The sequence below is a fragment of the Jaculus jaculus genome, chromosome 17 (genome assembly GCF_020740685.1).
Source record: "Jaculus jaculus isolate mJacJac1 chromosome 17, mJacJac1.mat.Y.cur, whole genome shotgun sequence".
NCBI classification, from domain to species: Eukaryota; Metazoa; Chordata; class Mammalia; order Rodentia; family Dipodidae; genus Jaculus; species Jaculus jaculus.
The window spans coordinates 22,563,760-22,577,741 of record NC_059118.1 but is presented as its reverse complement, the minus strand read 5'-3'; the positions used below and the strand labels follow the sequence as shown (position 1 = coordinate 22,577,741).

At 43.5% G+C, this 13,982-nt stretch overlaps 1 protein-coding gene across 1 annotated transcript in view; it reads left to right on the top strand.

Moving 5' to 3' along the window:
• The first annotated feature begins 4,011 nt into the window (after window positions 1-4,011).
• Cpne4 (copine 4) overlaps window positions 4,012-13,982 on the top strand; it is a 568,085-nt gene continuing 558,114 nt past the window's right edge. Inside the window, exon 1 of the mRNA XM_045137041.1 lies at window positions 4,012-4,031. The gene's annotated coding sequence lies outside the window, so the exon portion shown is untranslated. The remainder of the gene's footprint in view (window positions 4,032-13,982) is intronic.

The following is a 13,982-nucleotide window of genomic DNA, read 5'->3' as shown; positions in this document are numbered from 1 at the left end:
TTTTTTGAGTCAGAGTCTCTAGCCGAGGCTAGCTTCAAACTCTCTGTGTATGTAGCTGAGGATGGCCTTGAACTTCTGATTCTCCAGCCTCTGCCTCCCAAGTGCTGGGATTACAAACATATATCGCCATGCTTGGCTTCATGCTGTGGTGAGAATGGAAGCAAGTCCCTCGAGTATGCTAGGCACTCTACCAAATGAGCAACATCCGCTGCATCAATGTGGTTCTTAATTCACCCTGAGCACACATCTATCTCAGTGTCAAGAGGGTTAAAGTGCCAAGCATGGCAGAAGATTGTATAGAGTTCAGAACACACCCTTAGAACTTCTTTGCCTTCCTTATGTTAAGGATTCAAAGGGACCTCCTCAAATTTATATGTCTATTTGCTATCCTCTCAGATTTTGACTGTATTTAGAGACAGAGTCTCTGAAGAGATGATTAAACTTAATGAGGCTATTTGGTGTGGACTCTAATCCAATAGGATAGCTGACTTTATAAGAAGTGAATAGGGGCTGGAGAGATGGCTTAGTGGTTAAGGCACTTTCCTGCAAAGCCAAAGGACTCAGGTTTGATTCCCTCAGGACCCATGTAAGCCAGATGCACAAGGTGATGCATGTGTCTGGAGTTTGTTTGCAGTGGCTGAAGGCTCTGGTGTTCCCATTCTCTCTCTCTCTCTCTCTCTTTTTTCTCTCTCTCCCAAATAAATAAATAAATAGATAAGCTGTGATTTGTATAAAGAAGTGAGGGCTGGAGAGATGGTTTAGTGGTGAAGGTGCTTGCCTGCAAAGCCTAAGGACCTGTGTTCAACTCTCCAGATCCCACCTAAGCCAGATGCACAAAAGGTGAGGCAAACGCATATTAATAAAATGTAGGTGTCTAAGGTTCATTTTAAATTTTAAATGGTTTGCAGTAAGCACAATCCCCTCTGCTTCCCCCCAGCCACCTATGAAATAAACAGTATGCCAGGCAGAGAGCTAGACTTCCTCGCCAATGAGGAGGGGACAGGCACTAGAGTATAGCCAAACTCTGTCACCCCTAGAGACGTGTGTCTAAGTGGGACACACACAAATATATATGTATGTATATATTAATATATAAATTAATAATAACAATAATAAAATGCCCACTAGGTTGCTCAAGCATCTGGTGTTCGATTGCAGTGGTTGAGGCCTTTGCACACCAATTCTCTCTGTGTCTCTCTCTAAAATAATAAAACAAAATAAAGTAAGAAGAAAGAAGTGAATAGCTGGACCCAGACATACACATATTGAATGAAGATGATGAGGACTCAGGAGAGAATGACCACCTATAAGCCCAGGAGGGACGGCTGGGGTGGGTCGCTCTCTCACAGCATTCCTGTTCTGCTGGAGGACTTCCAGCCTCCAGACCGGGAGGCGACACCTTTCTGTTGCGTCAGTGCCTGGCCTGTCGTACTAGGCGAGAGTATTCAGAGTGGAGTAACAGTGTGCTCACGTCCCACTGCTCTCTCTCATGTTGACCTTCCCTTCCCTCCCTTCACCTCACCTGTCTCCTCTGATAACCACTCTAAAAGACAGCTCTTCCTTCCCATGGTTCCGTGAACATCATTGGGAGTGGAGTTAAAAGTTGCGTGGGTGCTCTAGCCTGTCTGTGGAGGATCTAGTTGGTTGTGACTGGCAGGAGAGGGAATTTCATTTTACTTGTAAAAAGGTATGAATTTAAATGTCAATTTCCTTTAAGCATTTAATAGTACTGATACTACTACTTCCTCAGGGGCTAGTGAGCCTTCTGGGGTCTCGTGGTTGGTGATAACAGCAGAGAACAATTAAGAAGAGGTGAACATGATCAAGGCACATCAGATATAAAAATGTCATAGTAAAGGCCAGACATGGTGGCGCACGCCTTTAATCCCAGCACTCAGGAGGCAGAGATAGGAGGATCACCATGAGTTTGAGGCCACCCTGGGACTACGGAGTGAATTCCAGGTCAACCTGGGCTGCAGCAAGACCCTACTTTGAAAAAACAAAACAAAACAAAACAAAAAACGCATAGTGAAACCCATTATTTTATACAATGGATATAAAAACATTTGTGGATTTTTGGAACATTTCAAATTACATATATTTGGAGTAAGAGTGCTCAAATATGCTTAATCAAATTCTTCCCCTTACTTTCTTAGAACCCCAAGTCAACTGTTTGAAATAGAAGGCAGATGGAAAGTTGTGTTAGCCGGAACTTAAGTTCTCGGGGAGAGACAAACTTCCATTCCCTATGGCCCCAGGCACACATGTGCCCTATAAATCACTATGAACCCGGTCACTGAAAAGTAGGTAGTGGCTAACACAGAATCATTACCAGTAGCAGCCAGTACCCATGCATATCTTCTTGATGGTCCACAAATTGTAGTTTGTGAACTAACCAATTCTTCTTGTTTTTCTTATCTTTTAAATTAGTTATGGGCATGCTCTAGTATGGAAACATCATGTGTTTGTACCATCCTACCATCCTTTCCCTCATCCCTTCCCCTTATCCAAAGAGGGCCCTCCTCATTGGGACTGCAGGTTATCCCCGGGTGTATTTGTGGGCTGTGCATTGTGTGAGCAGCAGTCAGTTACTGGGGAGAGGCAATGCCTCTGGGCATGACGTCCCAACTTGTGGCTCTAACAATCTGTCCACCCCCTCTTCTGCACAATTCCCTGAGCCATGTTGGTTGTGTTTTAAGTTTGCTTCAGTGATGGGCTCTTAGGATCTTCTGGGTCTTTGCATTGGTAGGTGTTGAGTGTCCTCAGTGTCTGTCTCCTTCACCCTGGTGCTGATTAACAGGTTAATCATGGAAGCAGCGCTCTTGTTCATCTCCCCAATTCTTCTGTGGTTTCAGCTGGGGCTGGACTCAAGTGTGATAGGTGGTTATCTCCTAAGGTCTTGCTCCCATCTGAAAAAGAGAAGCAGATTCTCCAATGGAGAGTGAAGTCAGCACAGGTTAAATAGAATAAGCATTATTAGTTTAGAAAGACTTTGATGGGTGTACTTCCTCTTTTAGACCAAAATTAGTGGGAGCTTGATATTGGAGAGAAAAATCATTGTCTGAATATGATTCTGACCTGTTTCCCTGTTCCAGGTATATGGGTTCCTTTCCACTGAGAGGATCTCTTATCCAATCAGAAAGCTAGTGGTTACCCACCAAGGCTGTGTGCCACTGTTGCACTTGTGTGTGCATCATGCCAGGGTGTTTGCCTCTGAGTAGCTTAGATCACAGATTACTTGGACAATCGTTGGCCACTTTCTCCCAGTAGCTTATGCAGCACCTTCCAGCACTAGACAGGCTAACGGGTCTGGCTCTCTTCCAGATTCCAGCTAGGTCTCTCCGTGTTCCAGTTCTTATTATTTCAAGCCTCCGAGTTTCAAAGGGTTTATTATACATTAATAGCTGATTGATATAAGATAGTAACTTCTCAAATAAGTGGAAGAGAAAGTCACATATGTATTGGGAAGCTGAAGGGATCCCAGCAGGAGACAAAGTAGGAACAGATACTAGAAATGCCTTGGGCATGTTAGGACCTCTCAGGCCAGGCTAAGGAGTTCAGACTGTCTTTTGAACAATAGGAAAATCCTGAGGGGGAACTGAGCACAGAAATGACATGATCTAATTCAACACATTATTGACCAAAGGAAGACAATTTGAGGGGCTGAAGAGATGTCTCAGTGGGTACAGTGTTTGCCATGCAATCATGAGGACCTGAAATCAGATTGCCAGCACCCACATAACAGCTGAGAATAGCAGCTTTAATCCAAGTGCTGAGGAAGTGGAGACAAGAGGATCCACAGGGCTTGATGGTTAAGTTAGTCTAGCAGAATGGGTGAGCTCTGGGCTCAGAGAGAAACCTAGTCTGAAAAAGTAAGGTAAACAATCAAGGAAGATAGCCAATGTCTACTTCTGCCCCCACATGTGTGCACATATGTGCATGCACACCCACACCCATGTGACCACACACATATGAATACACATACACCCACTCACACATGATATAATACCAACACACACACACACACACACACACACACACACACACACAAATTGAAAGCAATGGACAGGAAGAGTTATAAAGTCAAGACCAGGAAAGAAAGTTATCAGAAATCCAAATAACAGGGCTGTCAAGGGACTAACTCAACTATTATTAAGTAGGTTTGACAAATGGACAAAGTCAGAGAATGAACAAAGGGGTTGAAAGGGAAAGGGACTGGTAAGAAACCTGCCACAGAAGAGGTGTCAAAGAGTAAGGCAGAACCTTGTAGGGAGAAAGGGAAGGGGAGCAAAGTGGTTAACTACAGGAAAGCATGCCACAGCTTTAAATGGAAAAACAGAGTGTCAAACCATGGCAGTTATCATCATGAGACAATTACGCCAAGATGAATGCATTTGATTTTCATTATGTTATTGAGATTTTAAAAGATTCTAGCTTTCTTGGGCTGGAGAGATGGCTTAGCACTTAAGGTGCTTGCCTGCAAAGTCAAAAGACCCAGTTTCGATTCCCTGGTACCCATGTAAGCCAGATGTACAAGGTGGCTCATGCATCTGGAGTTTGCTTGCAGTGCTGGGGGTACTGGCATGCCCATTCTATCTCTCTCTCTCTCTCTCAAATACATACATGTTTGTCTGTCTATCTATCTATCTATCTATCTATCTATCTATCTATCTACCTATCTATCTACCTATCTATCTATCTATCTATCTGGTTTTTCAAGGCAGGGTCTCACTCTAGCCCAGGCTGACCTGGAATTCACTATGTAGTCTCAGGGTGGCCTCAAACTCATGGCGATCCACCTACCTCTGCCTCACAGGTGCTGGGATTAAAGGTCTGTGCCACCGTGCCCATCAAAATAAAATATTTTAAAGGACAGGAGAGCTGGCTTAGTGGCTAAGGCACTTGCCTGAAAAGCCAGAGGACCCAGGTTCAATTCCCCAGTATCCATGTACGCCAGATGCACATGGTGGCACATGCATCTTGAGTTTGTTTGCAGTGGCTGGAGACCCTGGTGCACCCATTCTGTCTTTCTCCCCCCACCCTACTCTCTCTCAATTAAATAAATAAATTCATAAAGATAGAATATTTTTTAAAATAGCTTTCTCTTACCCAGGTCATTATTTCCACTAAATAGATCAGTCTTTACACATACACACATATGTATACTCTTTACAAACATGCAGACTGCTAGGAATGTGACTTTAATTTTTATCACTTTAAATAGATAACACATTTTCTTGTATTAGTTTTGTGTGTGTGTGTGTGCTGTCTCCAATGAGCACTGGTTAAAGTAGAAAGGGTAGAGACCTTAGATTTATGGTACATGAATATAATCCTGGCTGTACCAAGTTACTAGTTGTCCAATCCTGGAGAAATTATTTAGTGTCTTTATACTTCCACTTTTCCCTACCTTAAAAAGAAATGGCTACCATTTTATCAGTTAGCTATTGCTATTATAACAAGCTACCTTCAAAATTCAGTGGCTTGGGCTGGAGGGATGGCTTAGCGGTTGAGTGCTTGCCTGTGATGCCTAAGGACCCTGGTTCGAGGCTCCATTCCCCAGGACCCACGTTAGCCACATGCACAAGGGGGCACACGCGTCTGGAGTTTGTTTGCAGTGGCTGGAAGCCCTGGTGCACCCATTCTCTTTCTCTCTCCCCTTCTTTCTCTCTTTGCCTGTTGCTCTCAAATAAATAAACAAACAAACAAAAAAATTCAGTGGCTTAACAAATATCAAGTACTTATTACTTCATCACTCTCCACAAGGGAAGGTGCTTTGTATCCTAATGAACATGACATAAATAACTTATTGGAGGAAAGATTTATTTTTGCCTCATGGTTTCAGGCTTATTGTGGCAGGGAGCCCATAATGGAACAAAGCAGTTCACATTGTGGTGGCCAGGAAGCAGAGAGAAGGGGAATAGAGAAAGAGGGAAGGAAAAAATGTAGCCTGAAGGACATACCTCAAGGGAATGACTTCCTACAATAGGCCTCACTTCCTACTTTTCACCCTCTCCCTATAATGGCATCATCCCTGCTCCAGAGGGTGCGGGCACAGATGAGCTGGCCAGACCTCCTGTTTCCTTCTCCACCTCCCAGTTCCCTGGAACTGGTTCCCTTGCTGCTGGCTTGGGGTGACCTGGTCCATGCATGTGTGCTACAAAATCAGGCCTTTTGCTCTGGTTTCCTGATTCTGATTAGATGGCCCATGAGTTCCCCAAATCCCTATTCCCCTGAGCCAGAGGGTCTATGGCCCAATGCAGGGCTGGCCTCTTGCCCCTGGCTCCCTAGCTTCCTGGATCCTGGTTCCTCAGCCCCTGGTTCCCTCGTGCTGAAGAATGTGTACCAGTGGAGTGTAGGCCAGAGCTCCCAGTTCTCCACCTCCGAGTCCCAGGCACCTCTGATGTTCTTGAATTCTCCGCAATCTGAGCATCTGCAGTTATAACCCCATCCTACACCAGTCCACTTCACATTTAAAAGAGAACACTCTTTGAAGAGCCTACAAGGACAAATGCTTGCTTCCTCCTCAATAAAATAAGACTTTTCCTGAGGTGTGTAGACCACAATACAAAAAGAAAAAAAAAAAAGGTCAGAATATTGAGAGATCTCCACTAAAGATGTCTAGTTTCACAATGGAAGCAATCAATGAAATCATAGAGATAACAACATAAATCTAATCCCAAAATAAAAACACAACAAGCTATGCCATCCCGATCAAAGGAATTGCTAATCTGGAAGCAAAGGATTAAAAAAACAAAAAAGCACTCAGCTTTTGTTGCTAGGCTTAACTTAATTGCCAAAAACCAGAGAAATCTCCAAAGAGAGATGAATTGAAAGGGAATAAATAAATAGAGGATCTCAATAACCTCCTGATTAAGTTTAATGAAGACTTGATCAAATGCAAGAATGAATTACTGGAATCATCAAGAAAATCAGACCTCAAAAAGAGATGGACATAATGCAAATAATACAACAGAAAACAAAAATCAAATAGAACTTTTCAAAATCTTTCTAGAACCCCTCACCAACAGAGTCACTCATGTGGAAGACACAACTTCTGAGCTGGAAGGCAAGACAGAAGAAATTGATTTAGGGTCTAAAATCTTTGCTAAGTTCAAAAATCATGCAAGCAGAATATAAAGGAACTGTGAGATACCTAAAATGGCCAAATATACAGATCACGGGTACACCAGAAGAAGAGGAAATCCATGCAAGAGGCATACAGGACATATTCAACAAAATAATTGAAGAAATTTTTTTCCCAATCTAGCAAAAGAAAGGCCCATACAGATACAAAAGCCCACAGAACACCAAACAGACAGGACCAAAGAAGAAACTTCCTGAATTAATCTCTGAAACCAATGGGGTCTCATGAAGCTGAAAAGCTTTTGCACAGACAAACATACCATAAGCAGAGCCAATAGATTACCCATAGAATGGGAGAAAATTTTTGCCTGCTATACCACCAACAGAGGCCTAATATCTAGAATACGTAAATAACTCAAACAACTAAACAATAAAATTCAAACAACCCACAGAAAATATGGCACAGAGCTCTGAATGCATAATTCTCAGAGGAAGAAATACAAATGTCTAATACACACTTAAGAAAATGTTCAGCATCTCTAACCATCAGGAAAATGCAAATTAAAACAACTCTGAGATCCCACCTTACTTCAGTAAGGATGGCAATCATTAAAAAAATCAAATGACAGGCTGGAAAGATGGCTTAGCGCTTAAGGTTTTGCCTGCAAAGCCAAAGGATCCCTGTTTGACTCTCAAGGATCCACGTAATCCATATGCACAAAGGATCACAATGCATCTAGAGTTCGTTTGCAGTAGCTGGATGCCCTGGCATGCCCATATGCCCATTCTCTCTCTCTCTCTCTCTCTCTCTCTCTCTCTGCCTCTTTCTCTTTCTCAAATGAATAAATAAGTAAATAATCCACCCATGTGCCCATCATTGGATGAATGGATAACGAAGCTGTGGTACATATATGCAATGTAATTCTACTCAGCAGTAAGAAAAAAAATGATACAACAAAATTTGTAGGAAAGTAGGTGGATTAGGACAGATCAACTCAGTGCACACACACAACCCCAGAAATACAAACTCTGCACATTCTCACTCATCTGTGGTTCCTAATCTGGATCAGCTTGATTTGCTAGCATATCAGATAGGCAACTTGAATAATAGGGAGGGGAGGGCTTGGGGAGAGGGGAGCAGAATGTGGGGGGACTAAACCCAAAATGAACTGGTACCATGAAAATCTTTCTAGTTGAAGGTAGACTAAAACATATAACCCTCAACAGGAGCATTGGGAGGAATGCCTGAGAAGAAAAGTCCTGGAGAAGATGTGATGAAGCCTAACCTTAAAACCTTTGGCTCTGACCTGTAACTCGCAGTACCAGAAATAGTTGCTACCCACATTGAGCTGTTGATTGGAGAGACCTGCAAGGTCCCCCAAACAAGACAGGCTTTTGTCAAAGCACTTGATTTCCTGCCAGCGGTAGAACGTAAGACACTATTGCTGAAGACATCATGTACCGCTGGCGCAGAACGTGGAGAGACTTGGCTGGAATCTGGAAGAGAGTCAGTCCCCAGACAGTCCATCTAGTGCTGGAAAATGTTACATGAGCTACTGGGGACAAGTGGCCAACAATGGTGTGAGCAAGCGGAGGTCTTAGCTACTCAGAAACAACCAGCCAGACAAGAAGTACACACCAGCGCAATGGTGGCACACAGCCTTGGTGGGTAACTACTGGCTTTCTGATTGGCTAAGAGATCTGCTCAGTGGAAAGGAACCGTATCTGGAGAATGCCAGCAACCCTACTGAGGAGGACCCTCTGCAGCATGGTGCAGAGAGGAGGGAAAAGATGGTACCAACACATGATGTGTCCATAAAAAGTATGTCCCTAATGAATAAAAAATTTTTAAAAAGAAACAGAATGACAAGTTAATGTTAAAAAAAGTTTTGGTTTCACGGCCGGGGAGATGGCTTGGTGATTAAAACCGTGCTACTTAAAAAAAAGAAAAGTCACCATCTTATGGATGCATCCACGGACTGAACGATTGTTAAGATCAGAGCTCTCATGATTTAATCACCTCTGAAAATGCCCTCACAGCTATACCCAGAGATTTGCTTTACTAATTTTCTAGGGATGTGTTAATCCAACCGAATTGACAAGATTACCCACCGAATGCGTTTAGGGCATGGCTTACTAGTATGCTTATGGTCAGGCGAAGGCTGATCTTGCCCAGGCTTTCTCAAGCATCTGGGCTTCAGCTGCAGTGGCCCATCGGTGGTCCATCGCGCATCCTCCAACAAGATAGTCTGGGTGTGTTGTCATGGTGTCTGGGTGGAAGTACGCCAGACATCCCCATGGTCTAGGCACAGACTCGTCAGAATGCCACACCTGCGGCATCCTGTTACAAAACAAATCACAAAGCCAGCCCAGATCGGAGAGAATGGAGAAGCAGACTTCTCCCCCCACCCCCCGCCTCCACCTCCCCCCACCCCCGTGGGAGAAGCTGTGGAGGCACATGGCAAGGGGCTTGGCTGGGGTAGGGTAAGCGCAGTGGTTATTTTTAGATTTTTCCACCCTGTCACTCTTCATTGTTGGGGAAATTGGATAAGAACATACGTGAAGGTGTCTATAACAACGATCAGTATGTTAGTCTCTCCGTTTCTATAAATACTAACAGACACAATGTAGACATAGCTCTTCCACAGCCCATTGTAATAGGAGGAGGTTGTAGCAACTCAACAGACAAACCTTTTAGTAACGCGTGAGCATTACTTAACGCCTCTTTCAATAGGCAAGTGTTTTTAAGTGATGTTTGCAAAAGAGCAAAATTATAGGCCTTGCTTTTAGAAAAAAAAAAGGAGTAGACAATGTGGTCTCTCTTTCTCTGGTTCTTTCTTTCTTCTTTCCCACTAAGATACCCTGGGAATGATAGGACTTCACCTTGTCTTCTCTGGAGGAACAATGCGTTATTTTGGTCTGCCTTTGATCGCTGGTGATTCACTTTAAAGGCAGTACTGCTGGGACAGCGCAGGAAGTAGACTGGCAATCAGAAAAAATGACTATGTAAAAATGGCTTCCTCAGTCTTTTTTGCTCTTGTTTCCTGGGAGACTTTTTTTTTTTTTTTCCTGCCACTTCTTAATCTCCATACTTGTTGAGAACCAGTGAGGCTGAAAAGGGTTAGGCTGAGTCCCCTTTCTCTGGCAGTTCTTACCAATATTCTCTGAGTTCCGCCAGGAGTTAACTGAAGAGTATATTCCTGTGTAATTTGCCAAGAAGACATTTGATTTAAATATGCCAAGCAGCTTACTTTAGTAAGGCCTTCGCTTTAAAAATGTAGGGAGAATGATGCAATTAAATTAAATTACCATCATGGGGATTTTACAAAATGTATTGAAAACCTGAATGTTATACATCATTCTCAATGCAACCACCCAAATTTCATGATCCCAAGGAAACAAGTAAAGAAGTTGTGTTTTTCTAATTTATTTTATTTATTTAAGAGAGGAAAATAGAGAGAGAACGAGTGTGCCAAGGCCTTCAGCTGCTGCCAATCCACTGCAGATGCATGTGCCACCTTGTGCCTCTGGCTTATATGAGTCTTGGGGAATCAGACATGGGTTCTCTGGCTTTCTAGGCAAGTGCCTTAAACACTTAGCCATCCTTCCAGCTCAAAGTTGTGTTTATTTTTTAAAGAAATTTTGAATTTGTGAGTTCTGTTAGCTTTCAATTTGTGGGAAGGTGTTGAAGATGGCACAGAGAGTTCCCCTATACTTACTTATCAGCCACTTCCTCCTGTGTTAACAGATGACATTACCACGGTACATTTGTCATAACTAAGAGGCCGACGTTGGCACATTACTACTAAGCGGAGAACTGGCTTCATGTGAATTTCACCAGTCTTCCCCTGAGTATCCTCTTTTTGTTCTGGATACCATCTAGGGTACCACATCCCATCTAACTGACATGTCTCCTCGGTATCCACTGCCCTGTAACAACACCTTAATATTTCCTTGTTTTGTTTTGTTTTTTAAATTTGTTTATTTATTTGAGAGCGACAGACAGAGAAACAGGCAGAGGGAGAGGAAGGGACAGAGAGAGAGAGAGAGAGAGAGAGAGAGAGGGAGGGAGGGAGAGAATGGGCGCACCAGGGCCTCCAGCCACTGCAAACGAGCTCCAGATGTGTGCGCCCCCTTGTGCATCTGGCTAACGTGGGTCCTGGGGAATCGAGCCTCAAACTGGGGTCCTTAGGCTTCACAGGCAAGCGCTTAGCCACTAAGTCATCTCTCCATCCCTCTGTCCTTGTATTTAATGATGTGGGTAGCCTTGAGGAGAGCTGCTGAGATATCCCATAGAATGCCATCAACTTGGATTTGGCTGGTATTTTTCTCATGATTGGACTGGTGTTAGGGAGTTTGCGAATGAGCACTGCACTTGGCATTCATGTCACATCATAGTGGAGGCTCGTGACGTTAGAGCTGGTGGAAGCACAGTGTGCAGTAGTGAGAAGTAGGAAAGTGACGCTTCACCATAGGGGCTTTGTTTAGCACAGATTTTGTCACACCTACTCTGAAGGGCGTTTGTAGTCATTATAAACTGTGATGGGTTACTGTAAACATAACAGGGAGATGGAAATCAGGATAAGAAGCTTTGTTTAGTACTTAGCGACATCTCCATGTACATGTGGTCTCAGACACCCTGCACACTGCATCACCTCACCCCTCTGTATAAGACACATTCATCCCGAGCCTGTCTCTGACTACCCACGGCTCACTCCCGATTCCTCCCGTGGGAACCAGGGTCTATTGCCACACAGAGGTTAACTGTGATCCACAATGCAGTGTGTCCTCCCGTGGGGTGTATTAGTAACCCTGGTGTCACTTTGACTAAATACCCAAGCAAAGCACCTCCAAGGAGGAAGGTGTATTTATGCACCCAGTTTCAGAGGGTTTGGCTCATCACAGTGAAGAAGGGCAGGGCAGAACAGAGCAGTCGACACCTGGGGTGACCAGGAAGCAGAGAGAAGGGCCATAGAGGAAGAGCCAATGGCAAGAGAATGTCCCAAGAACTAGTGGCCCGCTTCCTCAGCTAGGCTCCACTTCCTACTATTCACCAGTTTTCAATAATGCCATCATATTATGAATCCATCAAAAAATGAATTAACTTTCAGGTCAGAGCCCTCATGATCTAATCATCTCTGGAGAAACCCTCACAGAAACATTCAGATGGGGGCTTTACTAGTCACCCAGGGATTTCTCCAATCAAATGGACAATCAAGGTTAATGATCTCGTGGGGCAGCCCCACCCACTTCCAGAAGAACACTTCCCCTTAGGAGGACCCATGCTTTTCAAAGATGTGTGCTACATGAAAAATCTAATAGTGATACCTAAATGTATTTCAAAGCCAAAGCACAATGTCATGCCCACATAACATATATGAAGGCATCTGTCCTAAAAGGTGACTTGACTATAGATGCCAGGCAAATCTGAAGAGCTGTCCAGAAAACAAATTGAAGGGAACAGTAGCTTCTCTGGGGGAAGGGGATCCTACTGAGGCAAATCCTGTTCCTCCTTTAAATCCCTTGTGTGCGCATATGGACTACCTCCTCCAGAAATAACCTTCTGCATGTTTCTTGCCTGGGCTCGCAGCCCAGAGGCCTCCTTTTCTACTGATGTCAATGGGAGTGATCTTGTCTCTAGTCTATGGATGGAATGCAGTTCTCATCAGTGGGGGCTTCTTTGTGGCTTGTTTTTTTTGTGTGTGTGTGCAGTGCCTTCTAATGAGCTATGTCCTAAAGGAAAATGGCTATATTTGCCCATCCGAGTATCTACAGTGGTGTGTGGCCCAGACCAAATGCTCAAAATAGATTAATTTAATGAAATTAACAAATCTTTCCTAGCATCAAAGCTTCATACTTTTTATTGTTCCTTCTTGTTTTCTCCTAAATTAGCAATGCTTATCCCCTTAAACCTATGCTGATCTCACTCTCCATTGGAAATATCCATTTTTCTTTTTCACAAGGCAGCAAGAACTGAGGACAACCAAAATCTATCAACAAGACAAGAGAAGATAGCTGACTCCCTGGCAGAAGATGAACTACCCTTCGCACATCAGCTGGGGCCCAGGTGAACCCACTGAGGGACTGGAGAGATGAGCAAGGGCGCTGCTTCTAATGGTGAGTCTCGTTTTGGATTTTAAACTATCTATCTTTGACAATTTGTATCCTGCAAGTTATTCTCTGCTTTTATTCCAGATTCCAGTAAGGACGGCCCCTGCCCAACTTACATGCAAATTCCCATCCAAACCCTCTTTCACTGGAAGTGAGAAGAGCTCTGAGGGTCTCTGAATTGTGTGGCAATTGAGAAAAATCCCTAAGCTCAGGAAGATGAAGATAGATATGTTTGATTACGGCAGAAAGAGTCAGGTCTGTGAGAAAGGTGATGCACAATTGGAATGGGAGCCTTGAACTTAGCAAGGATGGACCAGCATCTGATGGCACATACCAGTGGAATTTCATTAGGAAATTATGGCAATGACCAATAAGATCTGGGCTTGAAATTACAACTAACCAGCTATGTATATTTTTGCCAATATAACTTCCTTGAGCCTCAATTTACATGCAAAAATGGGAGATATGAATACTTACCTTTTGGGATGGACGTGATGGTTAAATATGATACTCTTGTCGAGTAATCCAGCCACAGTTGTGAAATGTTATTTCACTTTTCTATCCATACCCACCAATCCCCTTTCCAGGAAAATGCAAAGCTGCTCTTCAGCCACACTATAAAAGCAGAGACCTTTGTTTTGAATAGCACTAATGCTTTTCTGCACTCCTTTTGCCTCATATGACACATTTAATTGAGCGATTCATAATGCTCTCTTATTGTCAACACATTATTTTCTTTTCGTTAGAATCTTGACCTCAACTCTGACTAAAGTAATGGAAACTAG